General features: G+C 46.8%; 1 protein-coding gene across 1 annotated transcript in view; it reads right to left on the minus strand.

Annotated features, from left to right (window-relative positions):
• The window catches only part of LOC134344610 (protein FAM83H-like), a 73,742-nt gene extending 55,570 nt beyond the window's left edge, over positions 1–18,172 (minus strand). Inside the window, exon 1 of the mRNA XM_063044723.1 lies at positions 17,762–18,172. The gene's annotated coding sequence lies outside the window, so the exon portion shown is untranslated. The remainder of the gene's footprint in view (positions 1–17,761) is intronic.
• Positions 18,173–21,428: the final 3,256 nt, after the last annotated feature.

Here is a 21,428-nt window from a genome sequence, read left to right on the forward strand (position 1 = left end):
CACCCCCTTCAGCCTCCGAAAGATCTGGAGTTCATCCAGTTCCAGCTCCAACTCCTTAACGTAGATTGTTAGAAGCTGCAGCTGGATGTACTTCTCACAGTTGTAGTAGTCAGGGATACTGAAAGGTCTCCTGCCTTCCCACATCCCAAAGTAAGAGCACTGCACTATCCAGCCTGACATCTACACTGCCCTAGCTGAGCAGATACAAAGAGAAGGAAAAAACTTGACCTTTTCTTTCCTTTGCTTTCTCTGAGTGAAGCCACTCTTTACTGAAGACTCAGAGCTAAAGATCACCAGACTAAGTCCAGTCAGACGATGGCCGCTGTGCCCGCTCCTGCCTTCCTTTAATTTGTTCTTACTAATCAACTCAAACGCGGACTGGCCATTGGTGAAAGCTCTATTAAGCTGCCATGACCCTCTCCTGCCTTTTATCCTCGGGCAGTGGACCTGATTGAAGTTCCCTCCTTTCCAAACCTCCAATGTCCACATTGGCCGCTGGTCAGAGTTCAAAGGACTTTCAGTCCTGTATTTATCCCCCTTTCTGATTTGGCCCCTCTGTTACAATTCACTTCATCCTACTGACTGCAATTTTGCCCTTTCATCTGCCTGTCTACCTTCACAGACTCACTACATACTGCATCGGGAGTAATCCAGAGAATACTCACACAGAGGGTGGTGGGTGTGTGGGATGCACTGCTGGTGGTGGTGAATACGACAGGGTCTTTCAAGAGCCTCTTCAATAGGTACACGGAGCTTAGAAAAATAGAGGGTTACGTGCTAGGGAAATTCTAGGCAGTTTCTAGAGTAGGTTGTATGGTCAGCACAACATTATGGGCTGAAGGGCCTGTAATGGGCTGTAGATTAATATGTTCTATGTATAGCAAACTGCCTCACTCTCAATCTCATCATGCTGGTTCCCATCTCCCTGCTAAATTAGATTATAGTAGTCATAGTCATAGTCATACTTTATTGATCCCGGGGGAAATTGGTTTTTGTTACAGTTGCACCATAAATAATAAATAGTAATAAAACCATAAACAGTTAAATAGTAATATGTAAGTTATGCCAGTAAATTATGAAATAAATCCAGGACCAGCCTATTGGCTCAGGGTGTCTGACCCTCCAAGGGAGGAGTTGTAAAATTTGATGGCCACAGGCAGGAATGACTTCCTGTGACGCTCTGTGCTGCATCTCGGTGGAATGAATCTCTGGCTGAATGTACTCCTGTGCCCACCCAGTACATTATGTAGTGGATGGGAGACATTGACCACGATGGCATGCAACTTACACAGCATCCTCTTTTCAGACATCACCGTGAGAGAGTCCAGTTCCATCCCCACAACATCACTGGCCTTACAAATGAGTTTGTTGATTCTGCCTGCTACCCCAGCACACAACAGCAAACATGATAGCACTGGCCACCACAGACTCCGGCAGATGTTAGGTCCTCCCTAACACCTCTAGCAAACCTGCCCCAAGGATATCAGCCCCCTTTGGGTTCAGTTGTAATCCATGCTTTTTGTACGAGTCATACCTTCCCCAGAAGAGATCCCAATGATCTAGAAATCTGAAACTCCATCCCCTGAACCACTTCCTCAACCACTCATTCATCTGTATCATCATCCTATTGCTGCTCTGACTAGCACATGGCACTGGGAGTAATCCAGAGATTACTGCCTTAGAACTCTTCTTCCCTAATTCCCTATACTCACTGCGCAGGACCTCTTCCCCCTTTCTACCTATGTCATTGGTGCCAATGTGCACAACAACCTTTGGCTGCTCACCTTCCTACTTGAGAATCTTCTGCACTTGCTCTAAGACATCCTAGACCCCAGCAGCTTGGCGACAACACACCATCCTGGCTTCCCTTTCGCAGCCACAGGATCTCTTGTCCATCCTCCTATCGAGCGTCCTATTACAACTGCTCTGTCTGACTTCATCCTACGCTGTTGAACCTCAGAGCCGGCCACAGTGCCATTGGCCTTCTGCGTCTGCTGTACCCTGATATGTTGTCCCCTCACTCTCCCTCCACAGCATTATCCAAAGGGGTATACTTGTTGCTGAGGGGAAGGGTCACAGAGGAACCCTGCAACGACAGCTAACTCCCCTTAATTCTCCTGGTGTTCACCCATCTACTCTCTGAACCAACTCTGGCTGTGACCAGCTCAGTAAAAGCTGGTCGACTCCAGTGTGAGTTTGACAGCAGCTCTACTTCATTATGACTTTGACAAGATATGGAATGTGACCAAAGGGTCTTGTAATTTCGATGTGCTCTCAGAGGTACTTTATCAGGTACTCTCAGTGGGACAGTGATCACAATTCCATCTCCTTTACCATAGCATTGGAGAGGGACAGGAACAAACAAGTAAGGAAAATGTTTAATTGGAGTAAGGGGAAATATGAAACTATCAGGCAGGAATTTGGAACAGATGCTCTCAGGGAAATGTACGGCAGTAATGTGGCAACTGTTCAGGGGATATTTGCATGGTGTTCTGCATAGGTACGTTCCAATGAAACAGGGAAAGGTTTGTAGGGTACAGGAACAGTGGTTTACAAAGGCTGTTGAAAATCTAGTCAAGAAGAAATGAAAAGCTTACGAAAGGTTCAAAAAACTAGGTAATGATAGAGATCTCGAAGATTATAAGGCTAGCAGGAAGGAGCTTAAGAATGAAATTAGGAGAGCCAGAAGGGGCCATGAGAAGGCCTTGGCGAGTAGGATGAAGGAAAACCCCAAGGCATTCTACAAGTATGTGAAGAGCAAGAGGATAAGAGGATAAGACATGAGAGAATAGGACCAATCAGGTGTGACGGTGGAAAAATGTGTATGGAACCAGAGAAGATAGCAAAAGCACTTAATCAATACTTAGTGATTCAGTATTCACTACAAAGAGGACCTTGGCGATTGTAGGGATGACTTACAGCGGATTGAAAAGCTTGAGAATATAGACATTAAGAAAGAAGACAGAACTTTTTGAAAGCATCAAGTTGGATAAGTCTCCAGAAACAGATAAAATGTACCCCAGGCTGCTGTGGGAGGTGAGGTAGGAGATTGTTGAGCCTCTGGAAATGATCTTTGCATCATCAATGAGGACGGGAGAGGTTCCAGAGGATTGGAGGGTTGCAGATGTGGTTGCCTTATTCAAGAAAGGGAGCAGAGATAGCCCAGGAAATTATAGACCAGTGAGTCTTACTTCAGTGGTTGGTAAGTTGATGGAAAAGATCCTGAAAGGCAGGATTTATGAACATTTGGACAGGCATAATATAGAACATAGAATAGTACAGCACAGTACAAGCCCTTCGGCCACATTGTTATGCCAACCCTCAAACTCTGCCTCCCATATAACCCCCCACCTTAAATTCCTCCATATACCTGTCTAGTAGTCTCTTAAATTTCACTAATGTATCTGCCTCCACCACTGACTCAGGCAGTGCATTCCACACACCAACCACTCTCTGAGTAAAAAATCTTCCTCTAATATCCCTCCTGAACTTCCACCCCTTATCTTAAAGCCATGTCCTCTTGTATTGAGCAGTGGTGCCCTAGAGAAGAGGTGCTGGCTATCCACTCTATCTATTCCTCTTATTATCTTGTATACCTCTATCATGTCTCCTCTCATCCTCCTTCTTTCCAAAGAGTAAAGCCCTAGCTCCTTTAATCTCTGATCATAATGCATACTCTCTAAACCAGGCAGCATCCTGGTAAATCTCCTCTGTATCCTTTCCAATGTTTCCACATCTTTCCGATAGTGAGATGACCAGAACTGGACACAGTACTCCAAGTGTGGCCTAACCAGAGTTTTATAGAGCTGCATCATTACCTTGCGACTCTTAAACTCTATCCCTCGACTTATGAAAGTTTACACCCCATAAGCTTTCTTAACAACCCTATCTACCTGTCAGGCAACTTTCAGGGATCTGTGGACATGTACCCTCAGATCCCTCTGCTCCTCCGCACTACCAAGTATCCTGCCATTTTGTTTGTACTCTGCCTTGGAGTTTGTCCTTCCAAAGTGTACCACCTCACACTTCTCCAGGTTGAACTCCATCTGCCACTTCTCAGCCCACTTCTGCATCCTATCAATATCTCTATGATTAGGAATAGTCAGCATGGCTTTTTCAAAGGTAGGTCGTGCCTTACGAGTCTGATTGAATTTTTTGAGGATGTGACCAAACACATTGATGATTGTAAAAAAACTGGATGGATTTCAGCAAGGCATTTGATAAGGTACCTCATGCAAGACTTATTGAGAAAGTAAGGAGGCATGGGATCCAAGGGGACATTGCTTTGTGGATCCAGAATTGGCTTGTCCACAGAAGGCAAAGTGTGGTTATAGACGGGTCATATTCTACATGGAGGCCGATGACCAGTGGTGTGCCTCAGGGATCTGTTCTGGGACCCCTTCTCTTCATGATTTTTATAAATGTCCTGGATGAGCAAGTGGAGGGATGGGTTAGTAAGTTTGCTGATGACACAAAGGTTGGGTATGTTGTGGATAGTGTGGAGAGCTGTCAGAGGTTACAGCGGAACATCGATAGGATGAAAACCTTGTCTGAGAAGTGGCAGATGGAGTTCAACCCAGATAAGAGTGTGGTGGTTCATCTTGGTTGGTCAAATATAATGGCTGAATACAGTATTAATGGTAAGGCTCTTGGCAGTGTGGAGGATCAAAGGGATCTTGGGGTCCGAGTCCATAGGATGCTTAAAGCAGCTGTGCAGGTTGACTCTGTGGTTAAGAAGGCATACAGTGCATTGGCCTTCATCAATCATGTGATTGAGTTTAGGAGCCGAGAGGTAATGTTGCAGCTATATAGGACCCTGGTCAGAGCCCACTTGGAGTACTGTGCTCAGTTCAGGTCGCCTCACTACAGGAAGAATGTGGAAACCATAGAAAGGGTGCAGAGGAGATTTACAAGGATGTTGCCTGGATTGGAGTTCATACCTTATGAGAATAGGTTGAGTGAACTTGGCCTTTTCTTGTTGGAGCAGCAGAGGATGAGAAGTGACCTGATAGAGGTGTATAAGATGATGAGAGGCATTGATCGTGTGGATAGTCAGAGGCTTTTTCCCAGGGCTGAAATGTCTAACACGAGAGGGCACAGTTGCTTGGAAGTAGGTACAGAGATGTCAGAGGTAGGTTTTTTTATGTAGGGAGCGAAGAGTGCGTGGAATGGGTTGCCAGCAACGGTGGGGGAGGCGGATACAATAGGTTCTTTTGAGAGACTCCTGGATAGGTACATGGAGCTTAGAAAAATAGAGGGCTATGGGTAACCTTAGGTAATTTCTAAAGTAAGTACATGTTCGGCACATCATTGTCGGCCGAAGGGCCTGTATTGTGGTGTAGGTTTTCTGCGTTTCTACCTCCTGTACCTAATAAAGTGGCCACTGAGTGTATGTTCATGGTCTTCTGCTGCTGTTGCCCATCCACTTAAAGGTTTGACCTGTTATGCATTCAGAGATCTCTTCTGCACACCGCTGTGGTTATGCAAGGTTATTTGACTTACCGTCAGCTTGAACCAGTCTGATTAATCTCCTCTGACTTCCATTTTCACCATCAGAACCATCACTCACTGGATGTTTTTGGTTTTTCACACCGTTCTCTGTAAACTCTTGAGCAGGGGTTCCCAACCCATTTTATGGCACGCACCAACAGCTTTAAGCAAGAGGTCCATGAATCCCAGGCTGAGAACCTGTGCCACAGAGGCTGGTGTGCATGAAAATCCCTGGAGATCAGCAGTTTCTGATCAAACCACCCTGTTTGACTCCAACAATTACACCACGGTCAATCACAAACAAGCAAAAATCTGCAGATGCTGGAAATCGAAGCAACACGTACAAAATACTGGAGGAGCACGGCAGGCCAGCAGCATCCATGGGAAAGAGTATAGTCAACATTTCGGGCTGAGACCCTCCATTCGGATGGGAAAAGAAAGAAGAGGAGTCAGAGTAAGAAAGCAGGGGGAGGGGAGGAAGAGCCACAAGGTGAGGGGTGAAATGGGACAGGGGAGGGGGGAAGTAGAGAGCTGGGACGTTGATTGGTGGAAGAGATACAGGGCTGGAGAAGAGGAACCTGATAGGAGAGGACAGAAGGCCATGGACGAAAGAAAAGCGGGGAGAGGCGCCAGAGGGAGGCGATCGGCAGGCAAGGTGATACGATGAGAGAGGGAAAAGGGAATGGAGAATGGTGAGGAAAAGGGGGAGGGGGGGCATTACCGGAAGTTCAGGAAATCAAGGTTCATGCCATCAGGCTGGAGGCTTCCCAGATGGAATATAAGGTGTTGCTCCTCCAACCTGGGTGTGGCCTCATTGTGACAGGAGAGGTGGCCGTGTCGGAACGGGAGGTGGAATTACAGTCGATGACCCCCAGTAGACTCACAGGTGAAGTGTCGCCTCACCTGGAAGGACTGACCGGATTCACTGGATGATTCCACAGTCAAAGTCACTTCAATCACATTTTCCCCCATTTTGAACAGCGACTGAACCTTTTGACCGTGTCTGCATGTTGTTATGCACTGAGCTGCTGATTAGATATTTGCATTAAAGACCGGCTGTACAAGTCTACATAATAAAGTGGCTCCCGAGCCTACATATGCTGGGGTGTAATCTGAGGAATTGCATCACCCTCTGGCATCGAGGCTCCAGTGCACAGGATCACAAGACTGTGGAAGGCTGCCGACTCCTGTCAGCGAGTGAGCCAGCTCCATCACCGGCGCAAGCTGATTAGCATTGTTAAGTCTGGGCATGCTACATCAGTGTCAGAAGCAGGGTAACACTTGTGGGCTGCCTCCGGCAAGTCCTCGGACTGTGCTGGTCGTTGACACAAAAGACTTACGTCACTGTATGCTTCCATGTTTCAACGTACATGTGACAAATAAAGCTAGTATTTTATCCCTTCATCTCCAAGAGGTAATGCCTCAGGAAGGCAGCGTCCATCAGAAAGGACCCTCACCATCCAGGGCATGCCTCTTTTCCTGAATACCATCAACAATCTGTCTGCAGACCTGTACTCATCGATTCAGAAACTGCTTGTTCCCCTCTGCCATCAGATTTCCCAACAGTCCATGCACACCCCTCGTTGTTTTGCACTAAAATTACGGTGATTTTATGCCTTTGCTCTGTACAGCTGCCACAAAACAAGTCATGCCATTTAATTCAGTGGTAATAACTGTAATTCGACTCCTACCACCTTAACTCAACATCACACACAGACCTTCCTGTCAGTCATCTCCTGCACTGTTACAACAAGAATGAACTGCAGCTTGAGGAACAACACCTCAGAATTTGCCTGGACACGCTGCAACCTGCAGGATTTATTTGCAAATTCTCCAACTTTAACTAAGTTCCTCTTTGTAACAGAATTGGCAGTTCGTGCACTCAGTCACTCATCCATTGCTTTGGCCCAGTTTTCCTTTCTGCCTGAACTGGAGGCCTGAAGAGAGTCCAACATTGAGTACAGGAGTTGGGATGTTGTGTTATTGAACAAGACTGATCTGGCCTAATTTGGAGAACTGTGTTCAGTTCTGGTCACCTTGCTAGACAAAAGATATCAATAAGATTGAAAAAGTGCAAAGAAAATTTACAAGGATGTTGCAAGGACTTGAGGGCCAGAGTTATAGAGAAAAGTTGAATAAGTTAGTACTCTGTTTCCTGGAGTGCAAGAGAAAGAGGTACAGTACACAAAATTATGCAGCGCACTCAAAATGGTGGAGGAAATCAGCAGGCCAGGTGGCACCTATGGAAAAGAGTTCATTCAACGTTTCAGGCTGAGACCCTTCAGCAGGATAAAGAAAATTATTCTTCACTCTGGATGTCCAGTCCCCAGACACCTCCATCCCCCAGCAGGAAAGCCTCAAAGTTCTCCATTTTTTTAAAAAAAAGCATTCCACCCCCTAGGTTCTGGATCTTTTCAGTGATTTCAAGTTTCCTGGCCCCCATCATCTGACTTTCACCATGGATGTCCAGACACCATACACCTCCAACACCCACCAGGAAGGTCTCACAGCTCTCTGTTTCAAAAACAGCTCCTCCAGCATTTTGTGTGTGTTGCTTGGATTTCTGGCATCTGCAGATTTGCTCGTTTGTGATATAAAATTATGAGTAGTACAGACAGGTAAACGCAGAGTTTTTCCACTGAGGTTAGGCGAGGTGAGAACTAGAGGTCATGGGTTAAGGGTGACAGGTGAAATATTTAAGGGGAACTTCATCACTACGAGTACAGTGAGAGCATGGAACAAGCTGCCAACAGAAGTGGTGAATGCATGCTTGATTTCATCATTTAAGAGAAATTTGGACAGTTACATAGATGGGGAGGATATGCTGGGATCTCTTGCACCTCAGATGGTTGAAGAAGTTTGGCATGAGTCCCCAAATCCTAAGAACTTTCTACAGGGGGACAATTGAGAGCATCATAACTGGCTGCATCGCTACCTGGGATGGGAACTGCACCTCCCTTAATCACAGGACTCTGCAGTGCGCACTGGGCTGGTGCCGTTAGCCCAGCACATCTGCAGTTGTGAACCTCCCACGATTCAGGACATTTACAAGGACAGGTGTGTGAAAAGGGCCCGTAGGATCATTGGGGACTCAAGTCATCCCAACCATAATCTATTCCAGCTGCTACCATCTTGGAAGTGGTATTGCAGCATAAAAGCCAGGACCAATAGGATCCGGAACAGCTTCTTCCACCAGGCCATCAGACTGATGAGCTCACGCTGATTTGAGTGTACTCTATATTGCATTGACTGTTCTATTTATTATAAATTATCATGAATGTAAAGGATGCAAGAAATAAAGTCAATTCAATTCAAAAACGAAGAAATACTCAAATCGCTAAATAATACAACCATGGCTGACAAGGGAAGCCAAATTCAGAATTCAGAAGAATGAGAGGAGATCTTATAGAAACATATAAAATTATGAAAGGGATGGATAAGAGAGGCAGGAAAGTTGTTTCCACTGGTACGTGAGATGAGAACTAGGGGACATAGCCTAAAGATTCGGGGGAGTAGATTTAGGATGGAGATGAGGAGGAACTGCTTTTCCCAGAGAGTGGTGAATCTGTGGAATTCTCTGCCCAATGAAGCAGTGGAGGCTACCTCAGTAAATATATTTAAGACAAGGCTGGACAGATTTTTGCATAGTCGGTGAATTAAGGGATATGGGGAAAAGGTGGAGATGAGCCCATGGTCAGATCAGCCATGATATTATTGAATGGCGGGGCAGGCTCGATGGGCCAGATCGCCGACTCCTACTCCTATTTCTTATGTTCTTATGTTGAAAGCTAATGTAAAAGCAAAAGAGAGGGCATACAACAAAGCAAAAATTAATAGGAAGATAGATGACTGGGATGATCTTAAAAACCTACAAAGAGCAACTAAAAGAATTATGACGATGGAAATGATGAAATATGAAAGCAATCTAGCAAACAATATCAAAGTAGATAGTAAAAAGCTTTTTCAAATATGTGAAAAATTAAACAGAGATGAGAGTTGATATAGGACCACCACTGGAAAATTAAGCTGGTGAAATAATAACAGGGGACAAGGAGATGGCTGATGAACTAAATGAGTATTTTGTATCAGTCTTCACTGTGGAAGACACTAGCAGTGCCAGGTGTTGAAGGGTGTGAGGGAAGAGAAGTGGGTGCAGTTACTATTACAAGGGAGAAGGTGCTCAAAAAGCTGAAAGCCCTAAGGTTACATAAGTCACTCAGACCAGATGAACTGCACCCTAGGGTTCTGAAAGAGGTAGTGTAGAGATTGCGGAGGCATTAGTAATGATCTTTCAAAAATCAATGGACTCTGGCATGGTGCCAGAGGACTGGAAAATTGCAAATGTCACACCACTCTTTAAGAAAGGAGAAAGCAGCAGAAAGGAAAGTATAGACCAGTTAGCCTGACATCAGTGGTTGGGAAGATGTTGGAGTGAATTGTTAAGGATCAGGGAAGGGGAGTAGACAAAATGAGCAGAGCACCCCTGTGGCCATTCCCATGAATAATAAGTATACTGTTTTGGATACTGTTGGTGGGGACGACCTACCAGGGACAAGTTGCAGTGGTCCTGTCTCTGGCACCCAGACTGGACCCTCAGCTCAAAAAGGAAGGAGGGAAAAGAGGAGAGCAGTAGTGATAGGGGATTCGACAGTTAGGGGGACAGATAGGAGGTTCTGTGGGAGAGATCGAGAATCCCGGATGGTCTGTTCCCGCCCCCCCACCACCCCCCCGGTGTCAGGGTCCGCGATATCTCGGATCGAGTTCTCGATATTCTCAGGAGGGAGGGTGAGCAGCCGGATGTCGTGGTCCATGTAGGGACCAATGACATGGATAGGAAGAAGGAGGAGGTCCTGCAAAGAGAGTTTAGGGAGTTAGGTGCAAAGTTGAAGGACAGGACCTCCAGGGTTGCAATCTCAGGATTGCTACCCGTGCCACGTGCTAGTGAGGCTAGAAATAGGAAGATAATGCAGCTGAATACGTGGCTAAGGAGATGGTGCAGGAGGGAGGGCTTCATGTTTCTGGACAATTGGGCTTTGTTCCAGGGAAGGTGGGACCTGTTCTGACGGGACGGGTTGCACCTGAATTGGAGGTGGACGAACATCCTCGCGGGTAGATATGCTAGTGCTGCTCAGGGGGGTTTAAACTAGATTTGCAGGGGGAGGGGAACCAGAGTGTTCAAGCAGATAGTGAGGTGGAGGAGGATAAAGGTCATGCAAGGACTGCATGTATAGATGGTAATCAAAGGTTTGTACGTGATAGAAAGTTCTCAGATTCATCTATTTCAATGCAAGGAGTATTGTAGGTAAGGCAGATGAGCTTACGGCACGTGGGATTGCGACATTATTGCTATTAGTGAGACTTGGTTGCAGGAGGGGCAGGACAGGCAGCTTAATGTTCCGGGGTTCCGATGTTTCAGACATGATAGAGGGGGAGGGATGAAAGGGGGAGGAGTGGCATTACTAGTCAGGGAGAATATCACAGCTGTGCGTAGGCAGTACAGCCCGGAGGGCTTGTCTACAGAGGCCATATGGGTGGAGCTGAGGAACGGGAAAGGGGTGACCGCACTAATAGGGTTGTATTATAGACCACCCAATAGTCAGAGAGAATTGGAGGAGCAAATCTGTAGAGAGATAGCAGACCGATGTAAGAAACAGAAAGTTGTAATAGTAGGAGATTTTAACTTTCCACATATTGACTGGGACTCCCACACTGTGAAAGAGTTAGATGGCTTGGAGTTTGTCAAGTGTGTTCAGGAAAGTTTTCTATATCGATATATACAGGTACCAATGAGAGAGGATGCAATACTAGATCTCCTATTAGGGAACCAGACAGGTCAGGAGACAGAAGTATGTGTCGGCTAACATTTTGGGTCCAGTGATCATTATGTCATTAGTATCAAGTTAATTATGGATAAGGATAGGTCTGGTCCTCGAGTTAAGGTTCTAACTTGGAGAAGGGCCAATTTTGAGGAAATGAGAAAGGATCTAGGAAGAGTGGATTGGGATAAGTTGTTTTCTGGCAAGGATGTGTTCAATATGTGGAAGGCATTCAAAGACGAAATTTTGAGAGTGCAATTTGCATGTTCCTGCCAGGATTAAAGGCAAAGTTAACAGGCAAAGGGAACCTTGGCTTTCAAGGGATATTGGCGATCTGGTTAAGAAAAAGAGAGAGGTGTATAGTTGGTATAGGCAACAAGGAACAAATCAGGTACTTGAAGAGTATAGAAAATGTAAAAAAAATACTAAAGAAGGAAATCAGGAAGGCAAAAAGAATACATGAGGTTGCTTTGGCAAATAATGTGACGGTAAACCCGAAGGGTTTCTACAAGTATGTTAAGAGTAAAAGGATAGTAAGGGACAAAATTGGTCCCCTAGAAGATCAGAGTGGTCGTCTATGTGTGGAGCCTCACGAGATGGGGGAGATCTTAAACAGTTTTTTTGCATCAGTATTTACTCAGGAAACTGGCATAGCGTATGTGGAAGGAAGGGAAACGAGCAGTAGTGTCATGGAACATATAGAGATTAAAGAGGAGGAGGTGCTTGCTGCCTTACAGTGAATAAAGGTAGATAAACCCCCAGGCCTGACATGATATTTCCTCGGACCTTGAGATAGACTAGTGTAGAAATTGCAGGGGCCCTGGCAGAAATATTTAAAATGTCCTTAGCCACGGGTTTGGTGCCAGAGGATTGGAGGGTAGCCCATGTTGTTCCGTTGTTTAAAAAAGGCTCCAAAAGTAAACCAGGTAATTTCAGGCTGGTGAGCCTGACATCAGTAGTAGGTAAATTATTGGAAGGTGTTCTGAGAGATCGGATATACAAGTATTTGGACAGCCAAGGGCTGATTAAGGATAGTCAGCATGGTTTTGTGCGTGGTAGATCGTGTTTAACGAACCTTGTAGAGTTTTTCGAGGAGGTTACCAAGAAAGTAGACAAAGGAAAGACTGTGGATGTTGTCTACATGGACTTTAGTAAGGTCTTTGACAAGGTCCCACATGGGAGGTTAGTTCAGAAGGTTCAGACACGAGGTATCCATGGAGAGATTGTAAACTGGATTCGAAACTGGCTGTGTGGGAGAAGACAGAGAGTGGTAGTGGATGATTGCTTCTCAGACTGGAGGACTGTGACTAGTGGTGTGCCTCAGGGATCTGTGCTGGGACCATTGTTGTTTGTTGTCTATATCAATGATCCAGATGATAATATGGTAAATTGGATCAGCAAGTTTGCTGATGACACTAAGATTGGAGCTGTTGTGGACAGCGAGGAAGGCTTTCAAAGTTTGCAGAGGGATCTGGACCAACTAGAAAAATGGGCCAGAAAATGGCAGATGGAATTTAATGCAGACAAGTGTGAGGTGTTGCATTTTGGAAGGACAAATCAAGGTAGGACATACACAGTAAATGGTAGGGCACTGAGGAGTGCGGAGGAACAAAGAGATCTGGGAGTTCAGATACTTATTTCCCTGAAAGTGGCGTCACAGGTAGACAGGGTTGTAAAGAAGGCTTTTGGCATCCTGACATTCATAAATCGAGAGTGAGAGAAAGAATGTGTGTATAAAAATAAGTAACAGATGGGGTACGAGGGGGAGGTGGGGCATCAGCAGAAGTTAGAGAAGTCGATGTTCATGCCATCAGGTTGGAGGCTACCCAGACGGAATATAAGGTGTTGTTCCTCTAACCTGAGTGTTCTCTCACTCTCCTTTTTCTCCCTCTGTCCCTCTGAATATACCCCTTGCCCATCCTCTGGGTCCCCCCCCCCCGTGTCTTTCTCCCCGGACCTCCTGTCCCATGATCCTCCCGTATCCCTTTTGCCTATCACCTATCCAGCTCTTGGCTCCATCCCTCCCCCTCCTGTCTTCTCCTATCATTTTGCATCTCCCCCTCCCCCTCCAACTTTCAAATCCCTTACTCACTCTTCCTTCAGTTAGTCCTGACGAAGGGTCTCGGCCTGAAACGTCGACTGCACCTCTTCCTAGAGATGCTGCCTGGCCTGCTGCGTTCACCAGCAACTTTGATGTATGTTGCTTGAATTTCCAGCATCTGCAGAATTCCTGTTGTTCAACCCCATACACCTGCTTTCTCACCAAATCTTTGGATACCCTGACCCATCAGGAAACGATCAACTTCTACCTTAAATACACGCACGGACTTTGACTCCACCGCAGTCTGTGGCAGAGCATTCCACAGATTCACAACTCTCTGCCTAAAAATTCTCCTGCTTACCACTGTTCTAAAGGGTCGCCCCTCAATTTTGAGGCTGCGCCCTCTAGTTCTGGATACCCCCACCATAGGGAACATGATCTCCACATCCACCCTATCCAGTGGTTTCAACATGTTTCACTGACATCCCCACGCATTCTTCTAAACTCCAGTGAGTACAGGCCCAAAGTTGCCAAACGCTCCTCAGTTGTTAACCCCTTCATTCCTGGAATCAATCTCATGAACTTCCTTGGGAATCCCTTCAATGACAACAGATCCTTTCTGAGATATGGGGCCCAAAACTGTTGAAAATACTCCAAGTACGGCCTGACTAGTGTCTTATAAATGCTCAGCATTATCTCCTCACTTTTATATTCTATTCCCCTTGAAATAAATGCCGGCATTGCATTTGCACTCATGTTTGATGGCTCTGCGTCTGTACTGGCTGGAATTTAGAAGGATGAGGGAGGAATATCAAGGAAAGGCCTAAAGGCCGAAACAGAGTAGGTGTAGAAAGGATCTTTCTGATGGTGGGGGAGTCCAGGACAAGAGGGCACAGCCTCAGGATAGAGGGGTGTCCTTTTGAAATGGAGATGCAGAGAGATTTCTTTAGCCAGAGAGTGGAGAATGTGTGGAATTTGACACCACAGGCAGCTGTGGAGGCTAGGTCATTAGGTGTATTTAAGGCAGAGCTTGATCGGTTCTTGATTGGACGCGGCATCAAAGATTATGGGGAGAAGACTGGGGAGTGGGGCTGAGGAGGATAAAAGGATCAGCCATGATTGAATGATGGAGCACACTCAATGGGCCAAGTGGCCTAATTCTACTCCCATGTCTTATGGTCTCAGGTTGCACTGGTTTCTTGGCTTCTTATTGTCACATATACTGTCTTGGTTGCCCCCATTATGGGAAGGATGTCGAGGCTCTGAAGAGAAGTAGAAGAGGTTTAACAGGATGATTCCTGGATTAGAGGACATGTGCTTGAACGAGAGGTTGGGCAAACTCAAGTCATTTTCGCTGGAGCGCCAGAGGCTGAGGGGAAATCTGCTGGACGTTTATAAGACTATGAGAGGCATGGATAGAATGGACAGGATTAAAATGTCTAATGGAAACACAGAAACATGGAAAACCTACAGCACAATAGAGGCCCTTCAGCCCACAATGCCGTGCCAAACATGTACTTACTTCAGAAATTACCTAGGGTTACCCCGAACGCTCAATTTTTCTAAACTCCATGTACCCATCCAGGAGTCCCTAAACAGACCCTATTCTATCCAACTCTACCACCATCACCGGCAGCCCATTCCACACACTCACCACTCTCTGCGTAAAAGACTTACTCCTGACCTCTCCTCTGTACCTACATCCAAGCACCTTAAAACTGTGCCCTCTCGTGTTAGCCATTTCAGCCCTGGGAAAAAGCCTCTGACTATCCCCATGATCAATGCCTCTCATCATCTTATACACCTCTGTCAGGTTACCTCTCATCCTCCGTCGCTCCAAGGAGAAAAGGCTGAGTCCCCAATCCAGACAACATCCTTGTGAATCTCCTCTGCACCTTTTCTATAGTTTCCACATCCTTCCTGTAGTGAGGTGACCAGAACTGAGCACAGTACTCCAAGTGGGGTCTGACCAGGGTCCTATATAGCTGCCACATTACCTTTGAGCTCCTAAACTCAATCCCACGATTGATGAAGGTCAATGCACCGTATGCCTTCTTAACCACAGAGTCAACCTGCACAGCAGCTTTGAGCATCCTATGGACTCGGACCCCAAGGTCCCTCTGATCCTCCACACTGTCCAGAATCTTGCCATTAATGCTATATTCTGCCATCATATTTGACCTACCAAAATGAACCACTTCACAGTTATCTGGGTTGAACTCCATCTGCCACTTCTCAGCCCAGATTTGCATCCTATCAATATCCCGCTGTAACCTCTGGCAGCCCTCCACACTATCCACAACACCCCCAACCTTTGTGCCATCAGCAAGTTTACTAATCCACCCCTCCACTTCTTCATCCAGGTCTTTTATAAAAATCACGAAGAGAAGGGGTCCCAGAACAGATCCCTAAGGCACACCACTGGTCCCTGGCATCCAAGCAGAATATGACCCATCTACAACCACTCTTTGCCTTCTGTGGGCAAGCCAATTCTGGATCCACAAAGCAAGGTCCCCTTAGGTCCCATGCCTCCTTACCTACTCAATAAGTCTTGCACAGGGTACCTTATCAAATACCTTGCTGAAATCCATATACACTACATCTACTGCTCTTCCTTCATCAATGTGTTTAGTCACATCCTCAAAAAATTCAATCAGGCTCGTAAGGCCCGACCTGCCTTTGACAAAGCCATGCTGACTATTCCTAATCATACTATGCCTCTCCAAATGTTCATAAATCCTGCCTCTCAGGATCTATTCCATCAACTTAGCAACCACTGAAGTAAGACTCACTGGTCTATAATTTCCTGGGCTATCTCTACTCCCTTTCTTGAATAAGGGAACAAAATCTACAACCCTCCAATCATCTGGAACCTCTCCTGTCCCCATTGATGATGCAAAGATCATCACCAGAGGCTCAGCAATCTCCTCCCTCGCCTCCCACACGAGCCTGGAGTACATCTCATCTGGTCCCGGAGACTTATACAACTTGATGCTTTCCAAAAGCTTCAGCACAAACTCTTTCTCTCTTTAATACCAGAGAGCATGCATTTAAGGTGAGGGGCAAGTTTTTTTCTTACACAGAGATTGGTGGGTGTTTGGGGTGCACTGCGTGGGGTGGCGATCGAGCAGATGCATTAGAGACTTCGAAGAGATGTTTGGATAGGCACATGGATGTGAGGAGAATGGAGATTGTGTAGGCAGAAGAGATTAGTTTAGTTGACCATTTGATTACTAATTTAATTGGGTTGGCACAACATTGTGGGCCATAGGGGCTGTTCCTATGCCACACTGGTCTATGTTCTATATTCAATATACCAAGCTGCAATGACAAGCTTGTCTTCAAATCATTGTGGCACTGTCGTATAGCACCTTACAACTCCAGCGACCCAGGTTCAATTCCCACTGCTGCCTGGAAGGAGTTAGTACATTCTCCCTGTGATTGTGGGGGTTTCCTCCGGGTGCTCTGGATTCCTCCCACATTCCTAGACCTACAGGCTAGGGTTAGAGTGTTGAGGGCACGCTACGTTGGCACACAAAGTGTGGCAACATTTGCACGTTGTCTCTTCAGCACAAGACCAATCTAATCCATCCCTCCCACATAATGCTCGATTTCTCTCTCATCCAAGTGGCAAAGTCTCTTAAGTGTCCCAGCAGCCCTGGCAGAGTGTTCCATGTCCTTACCAGTCTCTGGCATCTCTGACATCCCCCGTCTAACCTCCTCTAATCACCTTAAAGTTATGACCCCTGTATTTGCCATTTCCGCCGGCTGTTCACTGTTAGGTTGGGACTGTTCCCTCAAGGAGGCTGAGGGTGATATTTTCGAGTTGTAAAACCATGAGGGGCAGAACCATGAATCCCAGGGTAGAGGCTTTATTACTATTATTATTATTAATTATTTTTCTTCTATATTATGTATTGCATTGAACTGCTACTGCTAAGTTAACAAATATCACGACCGTGCCGGTGATAATAAACCTGATTCTGATTAAAGTGAAATGCAAAAGATTTACAAAGGAGGCTGACCGGAGAGTGCGTCTGCGGAACGTGCAATCACATTTTACATGCACTTCGACTAGTTCGTGGAGAGGAAAGCACGGACATGAACGGGTAAATGGGACTAGTCCAAGTAGCCGACTTGGTCGGCAGAGACACGTCGGGCCGAAGGGCCTGTTTCCATATGATGATTCGACGGCTTCGCTCTCCGAGGCAGCGCAGAAACAGGAGAAGAGGCGAGGAGTCGAGTCTCGAGACCGCTGCCGGAAACCCCACCGCCCGCCAGCCGGCTGTTGTGTACCGGCTCCAGGACCCCGGCGATCACCTGTACTTTTGACGGACAGCGCACTTCCGTAGAGCCGAGCCGCCCGGGCAGCTTCCCCACCCCGACCACCTCCCGCCGCCAGACCCGCACTCACCTGGATCCTGGGGAGTTTCTACTCTCAGGCCACTCGGCCGATCGGGCGCGGGGTTGACCCTCCCCCAGGGCAGCCGGCGCAGCTCGGGCCACACAGCGCTGGGAAGCTGCTCACCGGAGCCGGGAAGCGGTCGCACATCCGGCGAGAGCCGCGCCCGGGAAGGGTGTGGTGAGAGGTGCTCCATCGGAGCGCCGTTCGGCTCCGCCTCCGGCCTCTCCCAGCACCGCCACCTCTTCCCTGGCGTCCCGGGGCAGCCTCGCGAAACTTTCCCAAACTTCCTCGCAATTTGAGCCAAGGAGGAGCGGGGAACAGGCGGGTCCTGGGCCAGAGGTATGGGCTGGGGTAGTCTCGGCCTCTTGGACACTGACCCCGCCCCTCACCTGAGACTTCACTGTAACTACTGCCGGCTGCCTCCCCCCAGCCTGTATTCAGTGAGCGCGACTGTTTCACCACGGAAAGCTTCACGTTGCCCTCAGTCGGAAAGTGAGAGGTGGCGTGCGGGGGAGCGTCGCAGCCAGCGTCTGTACAAAGACCACTCAGGTTAAAGTCAAAGTAAATTTATTATAAACGTACGGGTGTCATTATAAACAGACCGAGAATTCTTTTTCTTGCGGGCATACTCAATAAATCTATAAGAGAGTAAGACTATCAGATATAGGAGCCATCTGACCCATCGAGTCCTCTCCATCATTTCATCACGGCTGATCCATTTTCCTGTCAGCCCCAGTCTCCTGCATTCCCTCCCCCCATCCCTTTATGCCCTGACCAATCAAGAATCCATCAACTCCTGTCTTAAATATTCATAAGGGCTTGGCCTCCACCGCGGCCTGTGGAAAAGAGTTTCACAGATTCAGCACTCTCTAGCTAAAGGAATTCCTCCTCATCTCTGTTCCAACAAGATGCCCCTCTATTTTATCTGTGAGTATGTTCAAAGTGGAAGTTGATAGATTCCTGATTAGTCTGGGCATCAAGGAATATGGTAAGAGGGCAGGAGTATGGGGTTGAATGGGGTCTGGGATCAGCCATGATGAAATGGCGGAGCGGTCTTGATGGGCTGAATAGCCTATTTCTGTTCCTATGTTTTATGGTCCAAGGCCTTTCACTAGACATAGTCATAGTCATACTTTATTCATCCTGGGGGAAATTGTTTTTTGTTACAGTTGCATCATAAATAATTAAATAGTAATATGTAAATTATACCAGGAAATAAGTTCAGGACCAGCCTATTGGCTCAGGGTGTCTGACCCTCCAAGGGAGGAGCTGTAAAGTTTGATGGCCACAGGCAGGAATAACTTCCTATGACGCTCTGTGCCGCATCTCGGTGGAATGAGTCTCTGGCTGAATGTACTCCTGTGCCCAACCAGTACATTATGTAGTGGATGGGAGACATTGTCCAAGATGGCATGCAACTTGGACAGCATCCTCTTTTCAGACACCACCGTCAGAGAGTCCAGTTCCATCCCCACAACATCACTGGCCTTACGAATGAGTTTGTTGATTCTGTTTGTGTCTGCTGCCCCAGCACACAACAGCAAACATGATCACACTGGCCACCACAGACTGGTAGAACATCCTCAAACCTATTCAATAGGTTTCAATGAGGTCACTCCTCATTCTTCTAAATTCCAGTGAATACAGGATCAGAGCCATCAAATGCTTTTTATATGAGAAGCCGTTTAATCCTGGAATCATTTTTGTGAACCTCCTTTAAACCCTGTCCAGTTTCAGCATCTGCTTTCTAGATAGGGGCCCAAACCTGCTCACAATATTCCAAGTGAGGCCTCACCAGTGCTTTATAAGGTCTCAACATTACATCCTTAATAGATTCAATGTAAGATCACACCAACCTGGGCATTCAACCAGTGTGCAAAAGACAACAAACTGTGCAAATACAAAAAGAAATAATAATAAATAAATGGGCAATAAATATTGACAACATGAGATGAAGAGTCCTTGAAAGTTTGCCATAGGTTCAGGTGAGTGAAGTTCTCCCCCTTGGTTCGACAACCTGGTGTTTAAAGGGCAATAAATGTTCCTGAACCTGTTGGTGTGGGTCCTGAGGCTCCTGTACCTTCCTGATGGCAGCAGTGAGAAGAGAGCATTCCCTGGGTGGTGGGGGTCCCTAATGAGGGATACTGCTTTCCTGTAAAAAATGCTCGTATAGATGCACTGAATGGTAGAGAGGGCTTTACCCATAATGGACTGGTCCGTATCCACAGTTTTGGAAGGATTTCCTTTCAAGGGCATTGGTGTTTCTATTCCGGATTGATGCAGCCAGTCAATATGCTCTCCTCTACACATCTGCAGAAGTTTGTCAAAGTTTTACATGTCATGCTGAATCTTTGCAAACTAAATAAGGAATAGAGTCTGTGCCATGCTTTCTTCGTAATTGTGCTTGTGTGCTGGGCCAAGGACAGATCCTGTCAAATAATTACACCGTAAAATTGATGACCCTTACAAATATCAGGGGAGGGGAGTTGTAGATGGGGAAGGGGAGATGGGAAAGGGATACCTGTAACAGAAGGCAATTCTTTGAACTCTCCCAGAGGAGAAAGAATGCAGCTGAAGATTAAAGATAAAGGATACAAACAAGAGAAAACCTGCAAATGCTGGAAATCCAAGCAACACACACGAGAATATAGTCAACATTCCAGGCTGAGACTTCATCAGGACACTGATAAGGGGTCTCAGACCAAAATGTCATCTGTACTGTTTTCCATAGATGCTGCCTGGCAGAGTTCCCCCAGCATTTAGTATGTGCTGCAAAGATAAAAGTTTGCTTTATTTGGGTTTGCTCTCGGTGCGCTGATTTCTTCTCATTGTCCGAAGATGTACTGGTTAGTACATCAATTGGCACAGTTCACTTTCTTTAGTAAATAGGTTGTTTGTCAGTCACTGTTTATGTATGGGTTTTCATAAATTCTATTATATTTATTTATTTTCCTGTAAATGCCTCCATCCCTGTTAATCTCTCCCTCTTTCCTTTCTCTCTCTCGTCCATTCCACATTCTGCTTAGACTCACACTCACACTCACACTCCTCTCCTGCCCATCACCTCCTCCTGGTGACCCTCCTCCTTCCCATCGCCCATGGTCCACTGACCTCTTCTATCAGATTCCTTCATCGTCAGTACTTTATCCAGTGTCTCACTTCATCCCCCCGCTCCCCCACCCACCCACCTTCCCCCTCACCTGGTCTCACCTATCACCTGCCAGCATCTCACTTCATCCCCCCTCTCCACCACACCCACCCACCTTCCCCCTCAATTGCTCTCACCTATCACCTGCCAGTGTCTCACTTCATTCCCCCTTCCCCCACCCACCCAACTTCCCCCTCACCTGGTCTCACCTTTCATCTGTCAGTGTCTCACTTCATCCCCCCTCTCCACCCCACCCACCCACCTTTCCCCTCACCTGGTCTCACCTATTATATGCCAGTGTCTCACTTAATCCCCCCTCTCCCCCACCCACCCACCCACTTTCCCCCTCACCTGGTCTCACCCATCACCTCCCAGTGTCTCACTTCATCCCCCCTCTCCCCACCCACCCACTTTCCCCCTCACCTGGTCTCACCTATCACTTCCCAATGTCTCACTTCATCCCCCCTCTCCTCCACCCACCCACCTTCCCCCTCACCTGCTCTGACCTGCCACCTGCCAGGTTGTATT

The sequence above is a fragment of the Mobula hypostoma genome, chromosome 3, assembly GCF_963921235.1.
Source record: "Mobula hypostoma chromosome 3, sMobHyp1.1, whole genome shotgun sequence".
Taxonomy (NCBI): Eukaryota; Metazoa; Chordata; class Chondrichthyes; order Myliobatiformes; family Myliobatidae; genus Mobula; species Mobula hypostoma.